Source organism: Canis lupus, assembly GCF_048164855.1.
Source record: "Canis lupus baileyi chromosome 5 unlocalized genomic scaffold, mCanLup2.hap1 SUPER_5_unloc_5, whole genome shotgun sequence".
NCBI classification, from domain to species: domain Eukaryota; kingdom Metazoa; phylum Chordata; class Mammalia; order Carnivora; family Canidae; genus Canis; species Canis lupus.
In genome coordinates, this window is record NW_027326412.1 from 195,184 (window position 1) to 218,589 (window position 23,406).

The following is a 23,406-nucleotide window of genomic DNA, read 5'->3' on the forward strand; positions in this document are numbered from 1 at the left end:
TTGGGATATATACAAGATATGGTTTTTGTTTTGTTTTGTGTTTTCTCTCTGCCTCATTTTGTTCTACAATGGCACAAGTTCATACCTTCTAAACCATGCCAGCATGCACCCAGAACCAAGTGGTATACCGTGCTGGTTCATTCTGTGAGATTATACTCTCTCTGCATTCCCATTCTGCCCCCCTCTTTTATTTCATTTATGTTTTGGTGGTCATTGGTGGGGCTCTCTACATGTATTTCTGGTTTATATAAATTTAGAACTGAGCATCTTCTAACATACAGAACTTAATATACTCAGAACCAAGAGGATCAACCTCTAGGACCCCTCAGGTAGACTACGTTCTCCCTCCACTACAACTTCGTCACCACCACCATCTCCCTTTTTTCTTTTCTTTTTTCTCTTTTTCCTCTTTTGTTTTTTGTTTTGTTTTATTTTATTTTATTTTTTTACTTTTTCCTTCTTCTATGGTATTTTTGGCCTTTTATCTTTTATTGCTTTGTTTAAAAATTTATTTTTCACTTTAGTGGCCCTTTCCTTTAATTTTGTTCTCATCTTCGTTTTCATTTTCTGGTCTCTGACCTCATCAGAATCATCTACGGTGAAATTTACTTAGGTCGTGACTGATATTCCTGACTCAGCCCGTTCACACAGCCACTGTGCACTGAACAAAATGACTAGAAGAATTAACCACAAAAGAAAGAAGCGAAACAGTACTCTCTGTAACAGAGTTACAGAAAATGGGTTACAATTTGATATCAGAAAGCCAATTCAGAAGCCCAATTATAAAGCTCCTGGTGGCTCTGGGGAAAAAAAGCATAAAGGACTCTAGAGACTTTGTTACTACAGAATTTAGCTCTAATCAGGTTGGAATTAAAAATAAATTAAATGAGATGCTAGCCAAACTGATGTCCTAACAGCTAGGGTTAATGAGGGGGGGAGAGTGAGTAACATAGAAGACAAGGTGATAGCAAGGAAGAAAGCTGAGGAAAAAAGAGAAAAACAATTTAAAAACCATGGGGAAAGGTTAAGGGAAATAAGTGACAGCCTCAGGAAACAACTGGGGTTCCAGAAGACGCCAAGAGGGAGAGAGAACCAGAAAGTATATTTAAACAAATAATAGCTGAGAACTTCCCTAATTTGGGGAGGGAAACAGGCATTTAGAGCCAGGAAATAGAGAGGTCACCCCCCAAAATCAATAAAAACTGTTCAACACCTTGACATTTAATAGCGAAACTTGCAAATTCCAAAAATAAACAGAAAATCCTTAAAGCAGCCAGAGACAAGAGATTCTTAACTTATATGGGGAGAAATATCAGATTAACAGCAGACCTCTCCACAGAGACCTGGCAGGCCAGAAAGGGCTGACAGAATATATTCATGGTACTAAATGAGAAGAACATGCAGCCAAAAATATTTATTCAGCAAGGCTGCCATTCCAAACAGGAGGAGAGATAAAGAGCTTCCAAGATAGGCAAAAACTGAAAGAGTATGTGACCACAAAACCAGCTCTGCAAGAAATATTAAGGGGAACACTGTAAAAAGAAGAGGACACCCAAATAAATAATCCCTAAAAACAGAGACTGAATAGGTATTACGGTGACACTATATTCATATCTTTCAATAGTTTCTCTGAACATGAATGGGCTAAATGATTCCATCAAAAGACACAGGGCTTCAGCCTGGAAAAAAAATAAAATTAAAAAACCCATCTATTTGCTGTCTACAGGAGACTCATTTGAGAGCTAAGGACACATCCAGTCTGAAAATGAAAGGGTGGAGAACAAGTTACCATTCAAATGGTCCTCAAAAGAAAGCAGGGGTAGCAATCCTCACATCAGATAAATTAAAGTTTATCCGAAAGACTGTAATAAGAGATGAAGAGGGACACTGTATCATACTTAAAGTGTCTATCAAACAAGAATACCTATCAATCATGAATATTTATGCCCCTAATGTGGGAGCTGCCAAGTATATCAGTCAATTAATAACCAAAATAAAGACACACTTAGATAATACACTAATAGTGGGAGGCTTTAACATGGCACTTTCTGCAAATGACAGATCTTCTAAGCACAACATCACCAAAGAAACAAGGGCCTTAAATGATACACTGGACCAAATTTCACCTATATATACAGAATTTTGCATCCCAATGCAACTGAATACACATTCTCCTTAAGTGCATGTGAAACTTTCTCCAGAATAAACCACATACGGGGTCACAAATCGGGTCTCAGCCAATACCAAAAGATTGAGATTGTCCCCTGCATACTTTCAGACCACAATGCTTTGAAACTAGAACTCAATCACAAGGAGATATTTGGAAGAAACTCAAACACATGGAGGTTAAAGAGTACCGTGCCAAAAGATGAAAGGGTCAACCAGGAAATTAGAGAAGAATTAAAAAATTCATGAAACTAATGAAAACGAAGACACAACCTTTCAAAATCTTTGGGATACAGCAAAAGCAGTCCTAAGAGGGAACTACATCACAATACAAGCCTCCCTCAAGAAATTGGAAAAAATTCAAATACACATACTAATCTTGCACCTAAAGGAACTGGAGAAAGAACAGCAAATAAAACCTACACCCAGCAGAAGAAGAGAGTTAATAAAGATCTGAGTAGAACTCAACGAAATAGAGACCAGAAGAGCTGTAGAACAGATCAAAAAAACCAGGAGTCGGTTCTTTGAAAGAATTCATAAGACAGATAAACCATTAGTCAGCCTCATTCAAAAGAAATTAGAAAATATTCCAATTATAAAATCATGAATGAAAGGGGAGAAATCACAATCAATACCAATGAAATACATACAATTTTAAAAACGTATTATGAGCAGCTATATGCCAATAAATTAGGCAATCTAGAAGAAATGGACGCATTTCTAGAACACCACAAGTTACCAAAACTGGAACAGGAAGAAATAGAAAACCTGAACAGGCCAATAACCAGAGAGGAAATTGAAGCAGTCATCAAAAACCTCCCAAGACACAAAAGTCCAGGGCCAGATGGCTTCCCATGGGAATTCTATCAAATGTTTAAGAAGAAACAATACCTATTCTACTAAAGCTGTTCCAAAAGATAGAAAGGGATGGAATACTTCCAAAATCATTCTATGAGGCCAGCATCACCTTAATTCCAAAACAAAAGAGCCCACCAAAAAGGAGAATTTTACACCAATACCACTGATGAACTCAGATGCAAAAATTCTCGACAAGATACTAGCCAATAGGATCCAACAATACATTAAGAAGATTATTCGCTATGACCAAGTGGGATTTATCCCCCGGATGTATGACTGGTTCAACACTCGTAAAGCAATCAACATGATAGATCATATCAACAAGAGAAAAAACAAGAACAATATGATCCTCTCAATAGATGCAGAGAAAGCATTTGACAAAATACAGCATCCATTCCTGAACAAAACCCTTCAGAGTGCAGGGATAGAGGGAACATTCCTCAGCATCTTAAAAGTCATCTACAAAAGCCCACAGCAAATATCATTCTCAATGGGGAAACACTGAGAGCCTTTCCCGTAAGATCAGGAACAAGACAGGGATGTCCACTCTCACCACTGCTACTCAACATATTATTAGAAGTCCTAGCCTTAGCAATCAGATGACAGAAAGAAATAAAAGGCTTTCAAATTGGCAAAAAGAAGCCAAACTCTCCGTCTTTGCAGATGACATGATACTGTACGTAAAAAACCCAAAAGCCTCCACCCCAAGATTTCTAGAACTCATACAGCAATTTGGCAGTGTGGCAGGATCAAAATCAATGCCCAGAAGTCAGTGGCATTTCTATACACTAACAATGAGACTGAAAAAAGAGAAATTAAGGAATCAAACCCTTACAATTACACCCAAAAGCATAAGATACTAGCAATAAACCTAACTAAAGAGGTAAAGGATCTATACCCTAAAAACTACAAAATACTTCTGAAAGATATTGAGGAAGACACAAAGAGATGGAAAAATATTCCGTGCTCATGGATTGGAAGAATTAATATTGTGAAAATGTCTATGCTATCCAGGGCAATTTACATGTTCAATGCAATCCCTATCAAAATACCATGGACTGGGCAGCCCCGGTGGCACAGAAGTTTAGCGCTGCCTGCGGCCCGGGGCCTGATCTGGAGACCCTGGATCGAGTCCCACCTCAGGCTCTCTGCATGGAGCCTGCTTCTCCCTCTGCCTGTGTCTCTGCCTCTCTCTCTCTCTCTCTCTGCATCTCTATGAATAAAAAAAAATACCATGGACTTTCTTCCCTGTGTTGGAACAATTCATCTTAAGGCTTGTGTGGAATCAGAAAAGATCCCGAATAGCCAGGGGAATATTGAAAAAGAAAACCAAAGCCAGGGGCAACACAATGCCAGATTTCAGCTTGTACTACAAACCTGTGGTCATCAAGACAGTGTGGTACTGGCACAAAAACAGACACATAGATCAATGGAACAGAATAGAGAACCCAGAAATGGGCCCTCAACTCTCTGGTCAACTAATAATTACCAAAGCAGGAAAGATTATCCACTGGAAAAATGAAGGTCTTCATTAAATTCTCTTCAATAAATGGTGCTGGGAAAATTGGACAGCCACATGCAAAAGAATGAAACTAGACCATTCTCTTAAATCATACACAAAGATAAATTCAAAATGGTTAAAAGATCTAAATATGATATTAGAATTCATCAAAATCCTAGAGGAGAACACAGGCAACACCCTTTTTGAACTTGGCCACAGCAACTTCTTGCAAGATACATCTATGAAGGGAAGGGAAACAAAAGCAAAAATGAATTACTGGGACTTCATCAAGATAAAAAGCTTCTGCACAGCAAAAGAAACAGTCAACAAAACTAAATGACAACCTACAGAATGGGAGAAGGTATTTGCAAATGACATATCAGATAAAGGGCTAGTATCCAAAATATATAAAGAACTTATTAACCTCAACAGCAAAACAACAAACAATCCAATCATGAAATGGGCAAAAGACATGAACAGAAATCTCACCAAAGAAGACAAAGACATGGGGATCCCTGGGTGGCGCAGCGGTTTCACGCCTGCCTTTGGCCCAGGGCGCGATCCTGGAGATCCGGGATCGAATCCTGCGTCGGGCTCCTGGTGCATGGAGCCTGCTTCTCCCTCTGCCTGTGTCTCTGCCTCTCTCTCTCTCTCACTGTGTGCCTATCATAAATAAATTAAAAAAATTAAAAAAAAAAGAAGACAAAGACATGGCCCACAAGCACATGGAAAATGCTCTGCATCACTTGCCATCAGGGAAATACAATTCAAAACCACAATGAGATACCACCTCAAAGCAGTGAGAATGGTGAAAATTAACAAGGCAGGAAACAACAAATGTTCGAGAGGATGTGGAGAAAGGGGAACCCTCTTGCATTGTTGGTGGAATGTGAACTGGTGCAGCCACTCTGGAAAACTGTGTGGAGGTTCCTCAAAGAGTTAAAAATAGAACTGTCCTATGACCCAGCAATTGCACTGCTGGAGATTTACCCCAAAGACACAGATGCAGTGAAAAACCGAGACACTTGCACCCCGATGTTTCTAGCAGCAATGTCCACAATAGCCAGACTGTGGAAGGAACTTCGGTGTCCATCAAAAGATGAATGGATAAAGAAGATGTGGTCTATGTATACGATGGAATATTACTCAGCCATTAGAAAGGATGAATATCATTTGCTTCAACGTGGATGGAATGGGATGGTGTTATGCTGAGTGAGGAAAGTCAATCAGAGGAGGACAAACATTATATGGTTTCATTCATTCAGGGAATATAAGAAATAGTGAACGGGATTATAGGGGAGAGGAGGGAAAATGAGTGGGAAATATCAGAGAGGGAGACAGAACATGAGAGACTCCTAAGTATTGGAAATGAACGAGGGGTAGTGGAAGGGGAGACAGGTCGGGGTAGGGGTGACTGGGTGATGGACACTGAGGGGGGCACTTGACAGGATGAGCACTGGGAGTTATATGTTAGCAAATCAAACTTCAATTAAAAATATTTTTAAAAAATGAAACAATGGAAACAGCATTTATGAAATGGAGAAGACTGTGAAGAAGTAGGTTTTGGGTGAGGGGGGAAACAGGACCTATGTTTTGGACATGCTATATTTAAGAAATTGTTAGGTATTCAAGTAATCATGTCTAGCAGAGACGTAGATATATTAATCAGTCTGTACCTCAGGTGAAAATTTCAGGCTGGAGATATAAATCAGAAAATAATCAAAGTGGCAAGAATAAGGCACAAAAATAAGAGAAAGATTAAGAGTGATTCCTAATGTCAAGGACATCAAGTCAAGTAGCTATTAAACTATCAATGTCAAAAGCTGGTGATAGGTTTGATGAAGGTTGAGAAGAGACCCCTGGATCTAAATCACTGGTGACTTTGATGAGAACAGTGTCTGCTTGATGGTAACAGCAAAGCCCTCACTAAAGTGAATTAAAAAGAAATTCTAAAGATAAAAGCTAAAGGCAATATATATAATTATTTTTAGGTATATATTTTGTAAAGAAAAGGGGAAAATGATGTGATAGCTGAGGAAGAATTAGGATGGAGAGAAAAACATTTTTTTTAAGATGTGAGATACAAAAACTGTCTTTAGGCCAATAGAAAAGTCTCTGGAGTCATGTCAGGCAGGCATGGGTTCTACTTACAGGAGAAAGGGGTGACAATTGCTGGGAGCATGGACAGTTTATCCAGGATAAAGGAGAAAAGAGAGTTTGTAGATAGGTCGAAGGCTTGTTGGAGCTTACTAAAATCTTTCTGATTGTTCCTATTTTCTCAGTGAAATAAGATATAAGATCATCAGCTGAGGCTAGGGACACGAACACTGAAGATGGATATTAAAGACAGGAGAAAAATGTGCTATACCCTGAGGTAAATGGGTGAGTGAATGGAGTAGAGAAATACAATGATTCCTCGGAAGTACAAGAACAAAATTAAGGCAGTGATCATCCATATACAGTGAGGACAAACAACACTGCTTTGTTTTCTTCCCCAGCCACATTCAGCTGGGCAGCTGAGGGGGCTGAGAGGCACAGGTAATCTGTTAGTGCTGGGCAGCTCAGGTGGCTCAGCAGTTTAGCACTGCCTTCAGCCCAGAGTGTGATCCTGGAGACCCAGGATCGAGTCCCACATCAGGCTCCCTGCAGGGAGCCTGTCTCTCCCTCTCTCTCTGTCCCTTTGTGTCTCTCATGAATGAATAAATAAACCTTTTTATGAAAATCTGTTAGTGCTTTAGTGACTATCAAAGGACAACAAGGAAGTTGAAGGTCGACGTAAGGCAGTCATTCCAATATGAAGCAATGGAATTTAAACTGCCTAAGAAGGGAAGTCAGATATGAAAGGATGAGAGACACTGAAGTGTTGGTATGATCAGCAGATTGTAGGTACTGGTAACACTGGTATATTGATGGAATGGTAGAAACACAAGAAGAGAGCTAAAAATGGTAGGAAGTAGCTAAAAAAGGAAGATGGTTGCAGATTAGGGGTTCTAGTTACTGCTAAGAAAACACATACTACTTTTCATGCAAAAGGGAGAATGACTCAGAAGGTGGAACCAAGAGTCCAGACAACAGAAGTAAGAACCCATATCTAACAACCAAATTAAAGAACTCCAGCTCAAGTTTTCCCAGCTACATTTCAAAACTGCTTTGAACCGGGATCCCTGGATGGCGCAGTGGTTTGGCGCCTGCCTTTGGCCCAGGGCGCGATCCTGGAGATCCGGGATCGAATCCCACGTCAGGCTCCCGGTGCATGGAGCCTGCTTCTCCCTCTGCCTGTGTCTCTGCCTCTCTCTCTCACTGTGTACCTATCATAAATAAATAAAAATTAAAAAAAAAAACTGCTTTGAACCAATGACTTCTTTTTCTACCTTCCATTCTCCTTCTCTTTTTTAACTAAAATGTCAGGTGTTATCCTGATGTCAATCTTATGATTATATGTTAAGAATTTTGGAAGCAGATAACTTCTATAGTTAATTTCACAGGTCAACAGATGGAAGGAATTGTGTCTAGGAGATATACTACATTTACCTGATAATTTGCGTGATGATTTCTAGACTTACAGAGAGACTAGATTTAATTGAAGATTTGGGCTTTTTATTGTGGCTATAATGGAGTGAGGTCCTTGGAAATCATGGGAAAAGTTGAATGCGTTTTGTATATGAGAGGAATCACAGGGACCAGCGATTAAATTACAGTAAGCAGATTTGTAACATAGCCCTCATGCTCTCCAACCCCTGCTGTTATAATATTATTAAGTTATGTTACATGGCAAAGGAGTTTTGCCAATGTAACTAAGGCTACTAATCAGTTGATCTTAAGATATGAAGCTATCTGTTTAAACTAACCTAATCAAATATAGTCATGACTACCATTATTAACATGTTAATTAACATGTTAAATTAATGAAATTTCACAATCCAAATATAATTATGAGATCCTGATGAGCCTGAGTTAATTTATATTTCCATATATACATATATGGAAATATGTGTATACATATATCACAATTTATGTATGTGTATATATAGCCCAAAATATATAGTGTATGTATGTGTGTATCCCAAAGAAGATAAATTTAGATTCTTGCTAACTCTGAAAATTTAAGAGACAGTGGCATCACCAAGATGCTGACATAGGTCATTTCTGCTTTATTCCCCTTCAGAAAAACAACTACTGATGAACAAGACACAGCTGAGAAAATCCTAGAATAGAGATGATCCTGAAACATCCCCTGCATCACAGAGACCAAGATAGACTGTATTAGAAGCGTAAGAGAAGCAACTCCATTCTGACTACTTTGTCTTTCTCCCAGACAGGAGCAACACCACATGGAAAGGTCTTCCCTGAACCTCCAGTTCCCCCCAAAAGAAGAGAACTCAAGGGGACAATCAGCACCACCACCACTACAGATTACTTCATGAGAGCCCCTACTCTGGTCTCGTGCCATGAGAATTGCAGGGGAAACTGTGAGGCTTGCAATAACCAACACACAGATCTTGGCAGATGCAATTCATGACTACAACTCCCTAAGTGATTAGTAATCCAAGTAGTGGCCCCAACCAGCAGCTTTGCTCATCACCAGAACCAAGTCTGGGACAAACTGTGACCAGAGAACTCACTGGAGTACATATCTGCTTGATTTGGGTTCTCATACAAGTTTTGCTGACTCTAGAAACTGTATCCAAGCAAGAAGTTGTAGCTCCATTTGCTGGGGAAACTGTCTTCTGGTCCATCTTGCCAGAGGGCACTGACAAGAAAACCTAAAAGCTGTATAGCTCAGCAATACTCCAACCAAGAGGTGTGTGGGTGGTTCGGACAGTCCCCGAGGCAAAGCCAGTACAGGGTATGAAAAATTCCCCTGCTGCACCCAGGCAGGGGAATTAATTCACAGCGAAGGCTGAGGGTGCATCATGGCCTCACCCATAAGAAAAACTCGTTTGGGGAACATGTGAGCAAGGCCAGGAGGCACCCCTCCCAACCCCACCCAAGCAAGTAACCTGAAACACAGCCACACCCACTGTGGCTCCCAGGCCCCATCTGACCAGAAGGGCTGGCAAGGATATCTGGAAGCTCTGTAACCAACAATGTGTAAGCCAATAAGCAGAAAGGCAGAGCTAACTGTCTAGAGCAAAGCCAGTACCAGGTGTCGAGGGGTGGCCTGCTGTACCTAGGCAGAGGAATTAACTCATAGCCAAGGTAGAGAGTAGCTTCTGGCTCTTACTGAGTCAAAAGACAGAAAAGCAGAGAAGCCTGGAGCAGCACCTCTCCATCCCATTCAGAAAAGGGAACTAAAACAGCCCCACCACTGAGGATAGCATCTCCCAGCCCCACCTGACCAGAAGGGCTGGTGAAAAAAGGGAGCTACAAAAAGCCAGCAATACTGTAGCCAAGAGACAGACAGGCATATACAACAGTGAGCAGAACAAAGCCAGTGGCTCATATTTGGCCAGGGAACTTGGGACACAGGTCAGGATAAGATAACACACAAAGAGCTTTATTGCCTTTAAAGGTGCCCCTCCCACTGCTCCTGGGCAGAGAAACTAATTCATGGCCCCAATTATATTAATATAGCCTTCAGCTTTTGTGACCTGGGAACTTAACAAGACCACATGGGGAGCTGCTGTACAGGCCATCCAAAAGCTCTGCTTCTAGCTGCACTTGAAAAGAGAGAACAGCCCATGGCTTTCTACATCTGCAGAGCAGATGACCAAGAAATTCAGTGCACACTCTTGTGTTGATTCAGGTACCCTCAAATGAGCCATGCGGACACTGGGTCCTCCCCTGCTAGTGAAGGGAAATGAATTTACAGCTCTGTCTACTAAATATAGTACCCAGTTCAGACCATCTAGTAAGCCAGATGGAAAATTCATGCAACTGGGGGGGGCCCATCCTACAGATTTCCACCTCTTTCCCTATACCCAAACTTAGAGCTTGGAAAGTTGCCTTGCCAAAAACTAGACCATAATAGCGGGTACCACCTGCCCAGTGACCTAAACTGAGGTGACTATTGAAGATCTATCTCTGCCAAAGCAAATCTATAGAGTCTAGAAGAGGAGCCAAATTATTCAAGTGTGCAGATACCAATGTAAGAAATCAAAGATAACAAAATCCAAGTAAATATGAGACCATCAAAGGAAACTAATAGGGACGCCTGTGTGGCTCAGTGGTTGGGCACCTGCCTTTGGCTCAGGGTGTGATCCTGGATTCCCAGGTTCAAGTCCCGCATCAGGCTCCTTGCATGCAGTCTGCTTGTGTCTCTGCATCTTTCTCTCTCTCTCTCTCATGAATAAATAAATAAAATCTTAAAAAAAAAAGGAATCTAATAAAGTTCTAAAAACTGACCCTAAAAAATATGAAGATCTAGGAACTATCAGATTTATAATAATTTTCTTAACTTTAGGTAACTACAATAACATATAGACAATTAAATGAAATTAGGAAAATAATCCATGAAAACAACAAGAAGTTTGACAAGGCAATAGCAACCAGAAAAAAAACAACAAACCCAGAAATAAAGAGAAATCCTAGAGTTAAAAAAAAAATAGTAATTGAGCTGAAGTAGTTAATAGAATTTCAAAAGTACACTTAGCCATGCAGAAGGAAAGAATTAGTGACCTAAAAATATAAGACATAGAAAAATTATCCAGTCAGAGAAACAAAAAGATAAAATAAGAAAGAGTGAAAAAATCCTAAGGGACTCATAAATACAATGGGAATTCCAGGAAAAGAGAATGAGAAAGGGCAGAAGCAAACTGAAAGCAATAGTGGTTAAACATTTCCCAAACCTGGGAAGAGAAATGAACATACAGAACCATAAGGCTCAAAAGACTTGAAATAGGCTGACTTTGAAAAAGGCTGTACCTGAAATAGGCTGACTTTGAAAAAAGCTGTACCAAAAAGGATCAATTAAATTGTCAAAGCCAAAGAAACCATTTTAAAAGCATTAAGGAAAAAAGAGAAAAGTACATACACGGGAACTTCTATGACTATAAGCAGATTTCTCAACAAAGACTTTTTAGGGCAGGACAAAATGGGATGACATATTCAAAATATTGAAGAATAATTAAGAATTCTATACCCAGCAGAGCTGTCCTTTAGAAATGGAGAAATAAAGACTTTTCCAAACAAAAGATGAGGGAGTTCATTACCACTACACCTGCCTTCTAAGAAACACTAAGGGAATTAAGGGAATTCTGAGTAAAAGTAAAACATAAGCCTTATAAAAATATAAAAAGAAAGTATAGGGATGCCTGGGTGGCTCAGTGGTTGAGCGCCTGCCTTTGTGGTTCAGGGCATGATCCTGGAGTCCCGGGACCAAGTCCCACATCAGGCTCCCTGCATGGAGCCTACCTCTCTGTCTATGTTTCTGCCTCTCTCTCTGTGTGTCTCTCATGAATAAATAAATAAAGTTTAAAAAAAGAAAGTATAAAACTCACTGGTAATAGTAAACAGTTAAGGTTAGATTCTGTAATATGGTGATGGTGGTACATCATTCACTTACAACTCTAGTTTAAAAGTTAAAATAAATGTAGTAAAAATACAATAACTACAGTAATTGTTATTAGTTACAAATACAAAAATATGTAAATTTTATAAGAAATTACCTAAAATATGAGGGGGAGAAGAAGTAGAAGTATCAACTTTAGGAATTTCAGGAAGTAAAGTTGTTATCAGCTTAAAATAGGGTTTGTGATTTTAAGATGTTTTATGTAAGCCCATGAAAACCACAAAGGAAAAAACTGTAGCAATCACACAGAAGAACAGGACAAAGAAGGCAAAGGATACTAGTACCAAAATACATTAAAACAAAAAAGAAAACATGGAACAATACATCTCCAAAGCAACTAGAAAACATTTAGACATGGAGAGAGAGGGAGAGACATGGGCAGAGGGAAAAGGAGGCTCCCCATGGGGAGCCAGATGCAAGACTCGATCACAGGACCCTAGGGTCACGCCCTGAGCCAAAGACATATGCTCAACCACAGACCACCCAGCATCCCAAAAGCAAGTTTTTAAAGGGCAAAAATAAGTCCTGATCTATCAATAGCTACTTTAAATGTAAATAATTCTCCAACCAAGACAGACAGAATAGCTAAATGAACTTAAAAGAGAAAGAAAGAAAGACCTAATATTTTAGCCTCAAAGACACACATAGACTGCAACTAAAGGGAAAGGAAGAGATATTTCAAGAAAATGGTAATGAGAAAAAAAAGCAGGAATAGCTGCATTTATATCAAACCAAGAGGCTTTAAAATCATAAAAAAGAGAGGCACCTGGGTGGCTCGGTCAATTAAGTGTATGCTTTGGGCTCAGGTCATGATCCCCAGGGTCCCCAGCAGGGAATTTGCTTCTCTCTCTCCCTCTACCCCTACTCATGCTCTCCCTCCCTCTCTCAAGTAAATAAGTAAAATATGTGAAAAAAAGAAAAAAACAAAGTAAAACTATAAAAAGAGAGAACAAAAAGGTCATTATTTAATGATAAAAAGGTCAACACATCAACAAGATATAACAACTAGATATTTATGGAACCAACATCAAAGCATCCGAATAAATAAAGCAAAAAAGAACAGAGGTAAGAGACGAAATAAACACTAATACAATAACAGTTAAAGACTTTAACATGTTACGCTCAACAATAGTAGATTATCCAAGGAATCTATAAGTTAATAGCAGATTTGAACAATGCTAGAGGCCCAATGGACTTAGACGTATACAAAACATTCTGTGCAATAACAACCAAACACATTTTTCTTAAGTGCACATGGAACATTGTCTAGGATAGACTATATGGTAGGCCATAAAACAGGCCGTACCAAATTTGAGAAAATTAACACCATATCAAATATTTTTCTCTGACCACAATGATGTGAAAAGAAGTTGAGGGCAGCCCGGGTGGCTCAGCAGTTTAGCGCCGCCTTCAGCCCAGGGCATGATCCTGGAGACCTGGGATTGAGTCCTGCATGCTGCTCCCTGCATGGAGCCTTCTTCTCCGTCTCCTGTGTCTCTGCATCTCTCTCTCTCTCTCATGAATAAATAAATAAATAAAACCTTTTTTAAAAAAAAGACAATAGAAGTTGAAAATAAGGAAAACAGGAAAATTCATGAATACTCAGAAATTAAATAACACATTCCTGAACAATCGATGAATCCAAAAAAAATGGGGGGGGAATAAAAGTTCCTTGAGACAAATGAAAATGGAAACATTACAAAAATTAAGGGGTGAAGCAAAAGCATTTCTAGGAGGAAATTTCATACCAATAAATGTCTACATTAAAAGGCAAGAAATATTTCAAATAAATAACCTAACTCTATCCTTAATGAACCAGAAAATAACTGAGCCCAAAGTTAGCAAAGAAAATGGAAAACAATGAAGATTAGAGCAGAAATAAATGAAATGGAGAAATTAAAAACAATAGAAAAGTTAACCAAACTAATAGTTGTTTCTTTGAAAAGATAAACAAAATTGATACATTTTAACAGGAAAAAAAAGAACTCAAATTACAAAATTATAAGTGAAAAGGGAGATATTACAATGAATACCACAAAGGTACAAAAATTCATACAAGGTTACTACAAACAACTATACACCAGGAAACTGACAACTGAGAGGATATAAAAAAATGTCTTTGAAACATACAACTTACTAAAATGGCGTCAGGAATAAATAGAAAATAAATAGACTAATTACTAGTAAGGAGAGTGAATCAGAAAAGGAAGAAAGGAAGAAAGGAATGAAGGAAGGGAGGAAGGAAAGAAGGAATGAAACAGAGAACAAAGGAAAGAAAGAGAAAGAGAAAAAGAAAAAGGAAAAAAGAAAAAAAAAAAACAGAAAAAGAAGTTCCTATGAAGAAAAGCCTAGAACCAGATGGCTTCACTGGTATATTTTACCAAACTTCTAAGAATTAATATACCAATATTCTCAAACTTCTCCAAAAAAACAAAAAGCAGAGAACATTCCCAATAAGCCTTATGAGGTCAGCACTATCTTCATGCTGAAAGACAGATGAGAACCCTACTAAAAGGGGATCCCTGGGTGGCGCAGCGGTTTGGCGCCTGCCTTTGGCCCAGGGCGCGATCCTGGAGACCCGGGATCGAATCCCACGTCGGGCTCCCGGTGCATGGAGCCTGCTTCTCCCTCTGCCTTTGTCTCTGCCTCTCTCTCTCTCTCTGTGACTATCATGAATAAATAAAAATTAAAAAAAAACCCTACTAAAAAAGAAAACTATAGGCCAATATCCCTGATGATTATAAATGTGAACATTCTCAGCAAAATACTAGAAAAGATATCAGCAGCCTATTAAAAGGACCATTCACCATAATCAACTTGGATTTATCCCTGGGATGAAAGGATGGCTCAAAATATGGAAATCGATCAATGTGATACATCACATTAATAGAGTGAAAGAAAAGAATCCTATTATCATCTCAATAGACACAGAAAAAGCATTTGACAAAATCCAACAGTCATTCATGAAAAAAACAGTTAACAAATGAGGTATGGAAGTAACATGCCTCAAAATAATAAAGGCCATATTGACAAGCCCATAGCTGATGTCACACTCAATTGTGAAAGGTTGAAAGCTTTTCTTCCAAAATCAGGAACAAGATAAGGTGCCCACTCTCACCACTCCTCTTCAATATAGTACTAAAAGTCCTAGCTAGAGCAATTAGTCAACAAACAGAAAAGGCATCAGAATTCAAAAGGTAGAAGTAAAATGGTCTCTGTTTGCAAATAACATGTTTTTGTATAGAGAAAATCCTAAATATTCAACAAAAAAACTGTTAAAATAATCAACAAATTGAGCCCAGTTGTAAGACACAAAATTGACATACAAAATAAAATTTCTATAATAACAAATTTTCTGAAAAGGAAATAAAGAAACATATCCAATTTATAATTGCATGAAAAACAATAAAATACTTAGGAATAAATTTAAGGAAGTGAAAGATCTATGCTAACAACCGTAAGACAATGATGAAAGCAATTGAAGAAGACATAAATGAATGGAAAGATAGGGCAGCCCAGGTGGCTCAGCAGTTTAGTGCCGCCTTCGGCCCAGGGTGTGATCCTGGAGACCCAGGATCAAGTCCCACGTTGGGTTCCCTGCATGGAGCCTGCTTCTCCCTCTGCCTCTGCCTGTGTCTCTGTTTCTTTCTCTGTATCTTTCATGAATAAATCAATAAAGTCTTTTAAAAAATGGAAAGGTATCCTATGTTACTGGACTGCAAGAATCACTATTATTAAAATGTCAATACTACCAAAAACCATCTATAGATCAATGCAGTCCCTATTGAGATTCCAGTGGCTTTTTTTTTTTTAGCAAAAGTAGAAAAAAAAAAAAACCCTAAAATTTATATGAAGCAAAAAAAAAAAAAAAAAAGCAAAGAAATCCTGAGAAAGAACAAGGCATGAGGCATTATTGTTCCTGATTTTTTATATTTATTATAAAGCCATGGTCACTAAAACAGTAGAGTACTGGCACAGAAGCAAAGAGAACAATGGAATAAGGAATTCAGACACAAATCCAAGCATATATGGTCAACAAATATTTGACAAGCGAGTCAAGAATGCTCAATGAAGAATTGTCTCTTCAATAAATGATGTTGCAGCAAATGGATACTCACATGTAAAAGAATGAAACTGGGCCCATAGCTTACACCACTCACAACATTAACTCAAAATTAAATAAATGCTTAACTGTGAGACCTGAAACCATGAAACTCCTAGAAGTAAAACACAGGATAAAAGCTCCTTGACACTGGTCTTGGTAATTATATTTTGGAAATCACACATAAAATGTAACCAAAAAATAAAAAATAGACAAGTGGGAATACATCAAACTAAAAAGTTTCTTCACATCTGAGGAAGCCATCAACTAATTGAAAAGACAACCTACAGAACAGAGAAAAAATATTCACAAACCATATATCTGATAAGGGATTAATAGCCAAACCAAATAAATAATGCACATAACTCTATGGCAGAAAAATCACCCAATTTAAAAATGAGCAAAAAACCTAATAACCATTTTTCAAAAAAAGATACACAGATAGGCAACAGGTATATGAAAAGATGTTCAACACTTCTAGTCATTAGGGAAATACAAATTAAAACTACAATGAGATAGCACCTCATGCCTGTTAGAATGGCCATCATCCAAAAGACAAAAGATAACAAATGCTGGTATGGATGTAGAGGAAAGCGAACCCTTGTGCACTCTTGGGGGCGGTGTGTGTTGTAAACTGGTACAGCCACTGTGGAAAACAGAATGAAGGCTCCTCAAAAATTAAAAATAGAACTAGTTACAGTCCATTTCTGGGAATGTATCCAAAGGAATTGAAAACACAAGAAAAGATAAATGAACCTCCCGATACACAGCAGCATTATTTATAATAGCAGAAACAGGGAAACAATCGAAGTGTCCAATGATGGAGGAATGGTTAGAGCAGTTGTGGCATATATGGTTGACTCCTGAACAACGAGGTGTGATCCTCCACATAGTTGAAAATCTGCATATAAAATTTGACTTTCCAAAATTAAGAGGCAGACTCTTAATAGCTTACCGTTGACTGGAAGCCTTACTAATAGCATAAACAGTCAACTAATACATACTTTGTTTACGCATTATATATTGTATTCTCACAATTAGGTAAACTAAAGAAAGGAAGGCGCTATGATGTATACCTTAAACCTCATTCAGTGATGTATGTCAACTATCTCTCAATAAAAGTGAAAAGAGATGAAAAGATACAATTGTCACTTGCTTTTTTGAAATATTTGCAGTAGCCTCCTACTGACTCCTCTTTCCTGAAGGACCCTAGAGGTCCAAGTTGGGAGTCATGAATCCAGTGAGGGAGGGGGGGAATGTGCTTCTCCCCCCGCCACTATCAGAGTCTTTAGTATCACCCAAGAATCTTCTATTTCTCCATTAGTCCTAGTTTCCAAGGCAAAATTTCCATAGTGATCACCACCACAGCTCCCCACCTTGCAGAGTCTACCCCTGTATACTCCATCACTCCTCTGTTACCACAGATAAATTGTTTGGGTTCCTAGCAGAGGCCATTCTCTACTCATATACTGGGTCACATCCTCTCTTGGCTATTCAACAACTCCATCTCTCCAGAAAATCCTCCCCCCTCTTGCATCACGCACACTATCCTTCTTTATTCTCCACACCTCTTCCACAAGTCTAGAGAAACATGTTGGTAAACTCTCTTGGCCCCATTTCATGTAAGAGCCACCACCTCATTTCTCAGTTTTCCTAAATGAAGTCTTAGAGGTTGATGAAAATTATAACTTTCCAATTTTCTCTTGAGCTCCCTCCAATCAAGCTTTCTCCTCTTGCTAAGATCCACAATTACTTCATAACATTGTATCCGAAGTCAATTCGCAGTCCTCATCTTAGTCTATCAGCAATATGTGACAGTTAACCAAGTTTTCCACTATCCTGAAACACTGAGAACTTGCCTTTCAAGACAGTAAATTTTCTGAATTTCCTTCCTTCTTTCCTCATTGTTCCTCTCTTCATCTCTGCTGGTTCTTCCTTTGACCTTGTTTCTAGATCTTTGATCTTCTATCTTCATTACTTTAGAGAACTCTTCTAGTTGCAGGATTTAAGTGTCATCTCTATGCTGATGTCTCACCAATCTGTATCTCCAGCCTGAACCTCTTCCTTGAACTCCAGATTCATATATCTAATTCTCTATTAGACATTTTTTTCTGGGCAGCCCAGGTGGCTCAGCGGTTTAGCACCACCCTCAGCCCAGGGTGTGATCCTGGAGCCCCGGGGTCAAGTCCCATATCGGGCTCCCTGCATGGAGCCAGCTTCTCCCTCTGCCTATGTCTCTGCCTGCCTCTCTCTCTCTCTCTCTCTGTCTCTCTCTCTCTCTCACACACACACACATAAATAAAATCTTTAAAAATATATATTTAAAAAATACATCTTTTCCTGAATATCTAACTGGCATCTCCAATGTAATACAACCAGGAATGATCTTCTGAGCTTTTCCTTCAAACATTCAAACATAAGTTTTTCTTAGAGACTCCTAAGGTCTTAGCAGACAGATTGTGAACCTTGGTTGCATGTTATAGTCACATGGGGGGCCTGAGTTCCACCTCCCAATGATTGTAACCCAATTGGTCATGGCATCCAGAGTTTTAGAAGCTCTCTATGTAGCTTCTCCAAAGAAGCCAAGATTGAGGACTGTAGCTCTGGATGGGTTGCTTCTTCCTTTAACCTCAAATCCTATTATTTTTTCCCCATAAACACTCTCCTCCAGCCACACTGGTCCCCTTGCTATTGCTCAACTCACCAAATATGCTCCCCTTTCAATTCCTTCTTTGTGCCTGGAACACTTTTACCTAAAATAGCCTTAAGATTTATTTCCTTATCTTTTCAAGTCTTTGCTTTAAATCACTGTGTCATTGAGATCTACTATGACCACCCTATTTAAGTTTGCAAAGTTCTCTGCCAACCACATCATTTCCCCATTACCCTTACCAGGACTTTTTTTTTTTCCTTCAGCATTATGCCCTTCAAAAAGATGTAATTTACTCATTTATTATAGGTTCAGTCTCTCCCCAGTTAGGAAGCAGACTCTGAGAGCAGAGGAATATCTGCATCTTTGCTTACTGTGGGATCTCAGATCATGCATGATATATAGCAGGTACTCAAAAAACGAGCACTAGTGACATTCCTTTTTCTAATATGAAATTTTCTCCTTTCTCATTTTCATCAAATTCTTGGTTCTGTTTAAGAGTTAGACCTATTTGCTGGTATCCCAAAACAACCCTACTTAATAGTTCATCCACTTCTAATTTTTTCCCAAAGGCTTATCTTTCCTTACATTTCCTTAATTATGAGCTTCTCCTTAGGGTTTAGTATTTGACCCTTTATCCTTATTTATATTTACACTTAACAACCTCTCTCCTTTGAAAAGAGGAGACTTCATTTTTCAGACTTCAGCTAGAATGGAAAATTTAAAGTGGTGCCGCCATGTCAAAGTTTTAGTTAAGAACACTGGACCTTCCTCTCACCCAGGTAAGTCCAGTACAGTATCAAAGCTTAAATTATTTATGTCAATAAATCCAAATATTGTTTCTCTAATGCACTGTTCTCTTATTAGTGTCAAAAAAAAGTAATGATCTCCTCCCTCCCTCCTGCTCCCCCCCCCACACTCTATATCTTATAAGTCAAGATAAAAATTCAGGAGTATTACTTAAAACATCCCTTTTCCCTTTCTCCCAAAACTTAGCCAAGCGTTTCTTTATTCTACTTATTAAATTTTTATTATGACCTATCTCTTCCATGTCATTTCTGTTCATGATAATCTCTTACCTTTCCTCTTAAAGCCTCCCAACTGAAACCATTATTTCCCTACTTTCCCCTTCAATACATTCTACACACTGCCAAAGTATAAACATTTAAAGACCTTTAAAATTCATGCAATTGCATTAAAATCCTTAAATGGCTTTCGTATTATTTAGTATAATAATCCTTACCATGGTTAAGCTAATACTCAACAATCTCTATGCTTCTCTTGCACATAAGCTCAAACTATCACAGTTTCTTTAATAAATCAAGATTACTTTCCTCCTCACTCATTTTAATGCCTTACCACAGTCCATTTCTTCTGTTTGGAACCTCCCATTTATGTTCACTTAGCTATTCAAATTCATTCTATCACATCCTTTTAAAAGTTAATGAGATTCATATAGTCAATGGATCTTGACAAAGGACTAGACAACACAGTGAAAGAAAAGGACAGTATTTTCAACAAATGATAATGTAAAACTGGACACCACATGCAAAAATACTGAGTCCAGACACAGACTTCACATCCTTCACAAATATAAACTCAGATCACAGTTCTAAATATAAAATGCAAAATTATAAAACCTCTGCAAGATAATGTAGGAGAAAATGCAGGTGAACTTGGGTATGGCTATGATTTTGATCCAACACCAGGGCACAATCCATGAAAGAAATAACTGATACACTGGACTCCATTAAAATTTTCTGTTCTGCAAACAGCAATGTCAAGAGAATAAGAAGACAAAGCACAGAGTTGGAGAAAATATTTACAAAAGAACCATCTAATAAAGAACTGTTATCCAGAATCTATATAGGGAGCGGAGGGACGGCCGTCGGAGCCGCCGAGGCCAAGTGCTGCCTGGCTGGGCCTACAAAGGGGATGTCAGGCCTCCAAAAGGAGCGCAGTGGAAGCGAGGGCCTCCCTGAGCCGCTGCTGTGACGGCCAGTGAGCGAGCCGCGGAGGATGTCCACCACCAGGACGGTCGCGCCCGCGGGGATCCCGGGGAACCCGCGGGAGGTCTCCAACCCCGCCAAGCCTGGCCGCAAGACCAAGCAGCTGCAGTACGCGCAGAACGTGGTGGTAAAGACGCCCTGGAATCACCAGCTCGCCTGGCCCTTCTACCAGCCCGTGGATGCAATCAAGCTAACCTTGCCCGATTACCATAAAATCATAAACACCCGATGGATATGGGGACTATTCAGAAGAGACTAGAAAATAATTATTACTGGAGCGCCAGCGAATGCGTGCAGGACTTCCACACCATGTTTACAAATTGTTACATTTACAACAAGCCCACAGATGACACAGTGCTAACGGCCCAAGCCTTAGAGAAAATTTTTCTGCAGAGAGTGGCCCAGGTGCCCCAGGACGAAGTTGAATTATTACCCCCTGCTCCGAAGGGCAAAGGCCGGAACGCGGCGCAGGAACCCGGAGTGCAGGTGGGCAGCAAGTGGTGGCCGTGTCCTCTGTCTCCCCAGCAACCCCCTTCCAGAGCGTCCCCCCACTGTCTCCAGACGCCTGTCATTGCTGCCCCCCCTCTGCCAACCATTACCGCAAACATCACGTCGGTCCCTGCGCCCCCGCCGCCGCCCCACCCCCTCCCTCGACGCCCATCATCCATCCCTGTGGTCCCTCCCACAGCGCCTGTCGTCAAGGAAAAGGGTGCAAAGCGGAAAGCAGCCACCACGACGCCCACTCCATCCGCGAGCCGGAGCGAATCGCCGCCGCCACTGTCAGACCCCAAGCAGGCCGAGGTGGGGGCTCGGCGAGAGAGTGGGGGCCGCCCCATCGCACCGCCCTGGAAGGGTCTAGAGGACGGCGAGGTGCCTCAGCATGCGGGCCGGAAGGGCGAGCTGCCGAGCACTCGCGGCACTGTGACAGCGTCCTCGAGGAAAGGCCGTGCAAGAAGCGTGCGGCCTGCGCCTGGCCCTTCTCCAGCCGGTGGACGCCGAGGCCCTGGAGCTGCACGACTACCACGACGTCACCGAGCACCCGATGGACCTCAGCACTGTCAAGAAGACGGACAGTCACGAGTGCCCAGACGCGCAGGGCTTCGCTGCTGACACCCGGTTCATGTTCTCCAGCTGTTACCAGTACAACCCCCAGGCCACAAGGTGGTGGCCGTGGCCAGGAAGCTGCGGCCGTGTTTGAGGTGCGGTTTGCTAAGATGCCGGCTGAGCCCGCAGCCCCCGTGCTGAGCAGGGGCGCCGAGAGCAGCCGCAGCAGCGAGGAGAGCTCGGAGGAGGAGGAGGAGGAGGAGGAGGAGGAGGAGGAGGAGGAGGAGGAAGAGGAGGAGGAGGAGGAGGAGGAAGAGGAGGAGGAGGAGGAGGAGGAGGAGCAGGAGCGGGCCCGGCTGGCGGAGCTGCAGGAGCAGCTGAAGGCTGTGCACGAGCAGCTCGCCGCCCTGTCGCGGGCCCGGGAACAAGCCAGAGAGGAAGAAGGAGCCGAAGGGAAAGGAGGAGAAGGAGGAGGACGCGGACGAAGACGAGGACACGGAGAGGCACAAGGCCAAGTCTGAGGACGAGAAGGCCAAGGGGGCCCCGCCGCCAAGCAGGCCCAACCGAAGAGGGCTCCCGCCGAGAAGGCCGGCAGCGCGGCCAGGCCAGCAGGCAGCCGAAGCAGGGCGGCAAGCAGGCATCGGCCTCGACGACCCGGAGAGGAGGAGCAAGGCCTGCCCGTGAGCTAGGCCGAGGGCGCCAGCTCAGCCTAGACCACCCGGCTGCCCGGGGACACGGGGCTGCGGGGTCCACTTCATCCAGTCCCGGAGCCCTCGCTCAGGGACCCAGGCCTGAGCAGAGAGAGATTGACTTTGAGCCTCTGAAACCCACCACTGTGCGGGAGCTAGAGAGATGCGTCAAGTGTTGTTGACAGGAAAAGCCAAGGGAGCCTTTCTCCACGAGCGGGAAGAAGCAGGCGGCCAAGTCCAAGGAGGAGTTAGCTCAGGAAAGGAAGGAGTCGGAGACGCGCGGCAGGACGTCCGTGGGCAGCTGAACAACAACGAGAAGCCTGCCAAGGAGGAGAAAGCGGGCTCTGCGCCCTCGGGAGGGCCGCCCGGCTCAGCAGCAGCAGCTCCTCGGTCCGGGAGCAGCAGTTCGGCGGATCCAGCTCCACTGCAGCGACTCAGACTGAGCGCTGGACTCGCACATCAGGACAAAACCAGAGAAGTCGCACCCGCCGGAACTCTGCAGTGTCCCTTGCTCTGGTTGATCTGCTGCTCTGGTTCCGCGCCTGCAGGTTTTCTTTAAAACTCAGTGTTACGGAATCCAGGGATCCCCGGGTGGCGCAGCGGTTTGGCGCCTGCCTCTGGCCCAGGGCGCGATCCTGGAGCCCCGGGATCGAGTCCCACGTCGGGCTCCCGGTGCATGGAGCCTGCTTCTCCCTCTGCCTGTGTCTCTGCCTCTCTCTCTCTCTCTCTCTGTGACTATCATAAATAAATAAAAATTAAAAAAGATAAATAAACTCAGTGTTATGGAATCTTCCAGTTTTGGCTTTAATAGGTCTAAGATCTTTCTCGTGTGTATGTGAGGCTTTATGAGAAGGTGTGAACCCGCATAAAGCCTTCC

General features: G+C 41.4%; 1 long non-coding RNA gene and 1 pseudogene across 1 annotated transcript in view; both read left to right on the forward strand.

The window, feature by feature from the left end:
* Positions 1-10,952, forward strand: part of LOC140629441 (uncharacterized) — a 65,723-nt gene extending 54,771 nt beyond the window's left edge. The window contains exon 5 of the long non-coding RNA XR_012027278.1: positions 8,841-10,952. This is a non-coding gene — a long non-coding RNA (uncharacterized lncRNA). The remainder of the gene's footprint in view (positions 1-8,840) is intronic.
* A 9,677-nt stretch (positions 10,953-20,629) lies between these two features.
* On the forward strand, positions 20,630-23,111 carry LOC140629437 (bromodomain-containing protein 3 pseudogene; annotated as a pseudogene).
* The last annotated feature ends 295 nt before the right edge of the window (positions 23,112-23,406 follow it).